The following is a 5515-nucleotide window of genomic DNA, read 5'->3' on the forward strand; positions in this document are numbered from 1 at the left end:
ACACGGAGCTCAATCCCAGGACCCTGGGATCATGACCTGAGCCAAAGGCAGATGCTTAACAACTGAGCCACCCAGGTGCCCCAATAACTCATTATTTTAAAATGGGAGTCTAGGTACTAAAGAAATTATGAGGGACTGGAAAAAACATTGAGATTCAGAGGTGTGCAAATTATGGCCCAAGGATCAGTTTTGTGGATCTGCCATCTCTTTTGTGGATAGTTTTTTATCCCCCCTTTTCTTTTTTTTTCTTTATTGTTATGTTAATCACCATACATTACATCATTAGTTTTTGATGTAGTGTTCCATGATTCATTGTTTGCATATAACACCCAGTGCTCCATGCAGTACGTGCCCTCTTTAATACCCACCACCAGGCTAACCCATCCTCCCACCCCCCCTTCCCCTCTAGAACCCTCAGTTTGTTTTTCAGAGTCCATCGTCTCTCATGGTTCGTCTCCCCCTCTGATTTCCCCCCCTTCATTCTTCCCCTCCTGCTATCTTCTTCTTCTTCTTCTTTTTTTAACATATAATGTATTATTTGTTTCAGAAGTACAGATCTGTGATTCAACAGTCTTGCACAATTCCCAGCGCTCACCATAGCACATACCTTCCCCAGCTGCCCCATCCCTCCCACCCCCCACCACTCCAGCAACCCTCAGTTTGTTTCCTGAGATTAAGAATTTATTGGAACAGAGCCACACCCATTCCTTTAAGTATGGTTTATGCTTTTCCCATGACAGCCACAGAGCTGAGTGGTTGTGACAAAGACTTAATGCTCCACAATCTAAAATAATTATTCTCTGTCCCTTTATAGAAAAATTTTCCTGACCATAGCGTTACTGCCCCAGCTTCTTTTTCTGTAAAATAGGAATGATAGCCCCCACTCAGCTGTTGCCAGGACACTTACTTTGGGATATTCGTGTGAAAACCTTTGGTACGGTGCTTAACATATAGCCATTGTGAAAGTAATGCTTGTTCAGTTGGAATCTAAAATTCCCACCCACCACCCAGTGGTTGATTTAAAACTATTTTCTTTTTAACCTTATGTTTAGAAGGTGAAACAATTATGTGTCAAAGAGTAAAATTTAACCTTTTCCTTTTTAAAAACACTGTTATTTGCTTGTCCTCATGACTTTGTCAAACAATATAATCTTTATACATCTTTGTGATAATTAAAATAACGAGAGGAGAGTTGAAATAATGTAGCTGATGCAGTGCTGAACTCCACAGACTTTATGCAAATAGAAATGAGAGAGAATATTTCTGAGTTTTTAAAGGCTAAAGGTCATAATTTTCTTTATACAGCAGCAAACAAAAAAGCCTATAATAGAAGTCAAGATTATTGGTTGTTTTTTCTTGAATGACATTGTTAAAGATACAGGATTATTTTTTGCTTCAGTGTTTTATTAGAAATATATTGCATGGAAAATAAAATGATAATTTGGAAAGAAACATGGGTATTCTGCATAAGGGACTGTTCTGGCAACTGCATGCTGTGTATACTGTAATTCTTAGCTAGTCATGCTGAATACAGCAAGTAGGTAAATAAGGAGGGGCAAGTTACCAGGAGCTATTTCCTCCTTGCAGAACTGCTTTTATTAAATTGCTCTCTACTGTGATCATCAGCCTTTACTGAGGTAAAATATAAGAACATTAGTAAGCACATCCTGTCTGATCTTAGGACAATAATCATGTTCATCCTGATAAATTGCTGTTTCTGTGTTATAAACCCTGTGCGTTGAGGAACTGATCAGGTTTCCCTTTGCCAGTGAACTTGGTAGAATGCTCAGGGCCAAATTTATGACTCCGTTGTAGCAACTATATGGATCTTTATGATGTACATTTTACCATCGTTCCTAGTTCCGTTTTATGTCCTTTGTTTCTTTCTTTTGCTCTGCTTTTATTTATGCTATCTAAGTATTTTATGTCATTTTGCAAGCCACATTCAATCTTTTCTGGAATAAGATGGGGTATAAATAGGCAATAGGGAAGTGGATAGGTAATTTCCAGTAAAGTGCTACTATGTCTTTTGGTTCTCTCCTTGAAATACTTTATGAATAACACAACAAAATAACTCCCAGCTTACCACTTGATAAATCTTATAATTTAAAGAGAAGTATTTAGACGAGGCGGGAGCCCCAGGCTGGGATCAGGCTCACTGCGCAGAGGCGGCGCTGGGGTTCCTACCCCGGACTGTGCGGAGGCGGCTGCCAAGTGTGCAGCCCCAGCGCCCCCCCCCCCCGCCCCCCGGAGCCCCGGCGGAGGGAAAGGTGAAGAAGGAAATTGATGCTGTTGCCTTCTTTCTCACAAGGCGAGTTCGAAAACATGGTAACTTGAAAAAAGAGGCCGTTGAGAGATTTGTTGAGAAATTCACTCATACTTCCAGAAAAATAGAAAAATCAGTGGTATACAGAAAAACCGTCAGAAGGACAGGCCTACAGATGCATTCCTGTAAGTTTCACAGTTGATCCCGGCGTCCTGGAAGCCTGTGCGAACAGGGGCACCTTGTACATGGACCTAGGTTTGCCAAAGGAGCTCACTCTGTGTGGGGCGCCGTGGGAGGTGGGCTGTCGGGTGTGGGGTGGGGACGGAGAGAAAAACAATGCGTTCACTGGTGTCAGCTTTGAAAATGACGATGAGAGGGGCGCCTGGGTGGCTCAGTCGGTTAAGCATCTGCCTTTGGCTCAGATCATGATTCCAGGATCTTGGGATCGAGCCCCAAGTCGGGCTCCCCGCTCAGCGGGGAGCCTGCTTCTCCCTCTCCCTCTGCTGCTCCCACTGCTTGTGCTCTCTCTTTCTCTCTGTCAGATAAATAAATAAAACCTTTAAAAAAGAAAATGAGGATGAGAACCAGGAGGAAATCTCCATGAAAGTTAGTTACCTCTGATGTTCATTCAGGATCCTCTTCTTCAGACGAAGAAACAAGTAAGGAAGTAGAAGTGAAACCCAGTTGGGTGAGGGCAGCCCCAAGCCCTGTGTACCAGATTTCAGAATTGATATTCCCGCCTCCTCCAAGGTGGCACCCTTTGCCCAGAAAGAAGCCAGGAATGTTCTGAGGGAATGCCCATCAGAACCACTACTCTCCTCCTATTCCTGGTTGTCCAAATCAGGGAAGGAAGAATAAACCATATCACCCAGATCTGGTTACATGGGTACCTCCTCCTGGAATGCATTGTGTCCAGAATCACCGGCTGATCCTCACATATTAACACTCTGCTAGCTCCTTTTGCTTCTCTGTTGGTGTCAGTGTTGAGAGAAGGTAGAACAAGACTGACCACATATTAAAAGCTAAATGTTCATACTCATAGTAGTAAAGTTAGATGGACCAAACCATCAAACTTATTTTTATAGAGAAGTTATCAACAATAATCTTTCTTAAAAAAATATATATGCACTTTAAATATATTGTTATAGTTTGAGAAACTTCATTAAAGTTAGTCAAGTGCTTGAGTTTTTAATATTGGACTTGAGTATTTATATATTGTGCATCAATTCTGTGGGATATGAGAACACTGCAGCAGCACGAGATCGGTTCTAGCATCTTTGAGCATTTCCTTTATGGAAGGTAAGTTATTTATACACAAGGAAGTCTCTTTTATGCCATTGTTTAGAAGAATTGTGTGAATTATGTTGCAAATGAAAAGTAGTGTGAGGCAAAAATAAATAAGTAAATAAATAAAGAGAAATATTTAGTTACACTAGTCATTTGGCTCCTTATACCATACAAAGAGATTGAAATAATTTTGGCTGCAACAAACCCACTGTCTTTTCTAAGGTAAGCCTGTGATTTAAATACCAAATTTTCATTGAAATATCAAAAGAAGGAATGCTTATGGTCTATACTCAAACTGTCCAGTCACACTAATTTTATTTGCTTGATAAAGATTATTGGAATTGGTTGCATTTTAAAAGGCTATGCAAGTGGAACTATAAAAAGTATATATATATTTAATACATGACAAATCATGTATCATTAATTAAACCAAGTAGGTATTTGTTGAGCAATGTCTATATTTCAAATATGTTTGCAGAACGGAGGATATAGCACTGAACAAGACAAAACTCTTCCCTCATGATACTTTTTAAGAATAGCTAGGTCACAGTAGGGGGTTCTAAGAGTTGAAAAACATGGAACAAATTTATAGTAATGTTATCTTATTGATTCTGATCTGTGAGGCTTAATGCTGAAAGTGTATGATACTTTTTAAGGGATGTGTTACCTACCTAGAAATCATAAAATCCTCATCTGAATTTGAAGATCCAGAGGCAGGTAGATCAAAGAGAAGACGAATATGACTCAACTGTGGGCTTGGATCCCTGAGATGTCATTGGCCTGGAGGTGGTACCATTAAGTTTTTCTTTAAGTGGAGGGCTCCCACTTCTGTGGACGGTGACAAGAGAGACAGAGAATGGAAAATTAACACTGGTCAAACAGGTACATCCTGGAGTGGGCCAAGATTGAGGGAACAGCTATAAAGCAGAGTGAAAACAGAACTTGGGGCAAAAATCTAGATTGTCGAAGGTTACAATAGAACGGTGGTGTCAGAAATTGCCTGATTAAACAACCTTGTACTTATTCACGCTCCATCTACTGTTTCATGCTTTCTTCCCTTTATTCAACCTGCTCGCCTGTCAACAATTCTTCTCTCCCTTACCCTTCTAAACTCAGTGAGGCTTCATCTTCTCCAGAACATTCCCCTGTAACCCAGATTGAACGAAAGGATCTTTATTGGTTCTCATACTATCCTGGAACTACCTCCATTATTTCTTTCATCATATTACATATGAAATTCTCCTTTGAAGTGTCTGCCACACTCATTAGACTAAGAGGTTCTTTGATGGTGTAAACCGTACCTTACTTCATTCTCCTCAGTGCCAACTACTTTAGGTGCTAAGAAAAGATGTATTGAGTTAACCTGCCAGGCCTGACAGGTAGTATAAGTAAACAAGGGCATGTTCTGTATAAGGAGAACAGCTACTCTAATCCAGATGTTTGTTACTGAGTGGGATTGCAGCCCCATATTGCCAGAGCTGAGGTTTTGGAGAAGTCAGAAGGGTCAATGTTTTAAGTAAATATTTCTATCTTAGATGTTAGTGGCAATACATCCAGTTTTAAAGATTCTCTTTGGGCCAAGAAAACCTGGCTGTTTCCAGCAGGGGTGTGCCAGTGGTGTCTCTGCTGTGATATTTCAACAAGGGATTTTTTTTTTTTTTTTTTTTTTTTGCTATGAGCTACAAGAAACAACCCTCGATATCTGAGACAAAACAACAAGACAGCAAACAGAAGAAAAGAAAAAGAAATATAGTGGAAGGATACAGGACGAGGGATAGTCAAAGAATTGGAGAAATAGCTGAATAACCAGGTTTGAAGCAGGTCAGAGCCTGGGGAGTGATAGTGAATCTTGGAGACCGGAAGTCATGGACAGAGGAATAGCTAGATTCCAGCAGGCTTCCGTCTGTGTCAAGCAGCTATGACTTTCATTGCTGGTATGGTTGCCAGAGGTAGCAAGTCACA

General features: G+C 40.5%; 1 pseudogene; it reads left to right on the forward strand.

Annotated features, from left to right (window-relative positions):
• Positions 1–1521: 1521 nt before the first annotated feature.
• Positions 1522–3209, forward strand: LOC114223563 (protein BTG3 pseudogene; annotated as a pseudogene).
• The last annotated feature ends 2306 nt before the right edge of the window (positions 3210–5515 follow it).

Source organism: Eumetopias jubatus, unplaced genomic scaffold (genome assembly GCF_037043125.1).
Source record: "Eumetopias jubatus isolate StellerSeaLion01/CBP00866 unplaced genomic scaffold, mEumJub1_p1.0 scaffold_4, whole genome shotgun sequence".
Classification (NCBI taxonomy): Eukaryota; Metazoa; Chordata; class Mammalia; order Carnivora; family Otariidae; genus Eumetopias; species Eumetopias jubatus.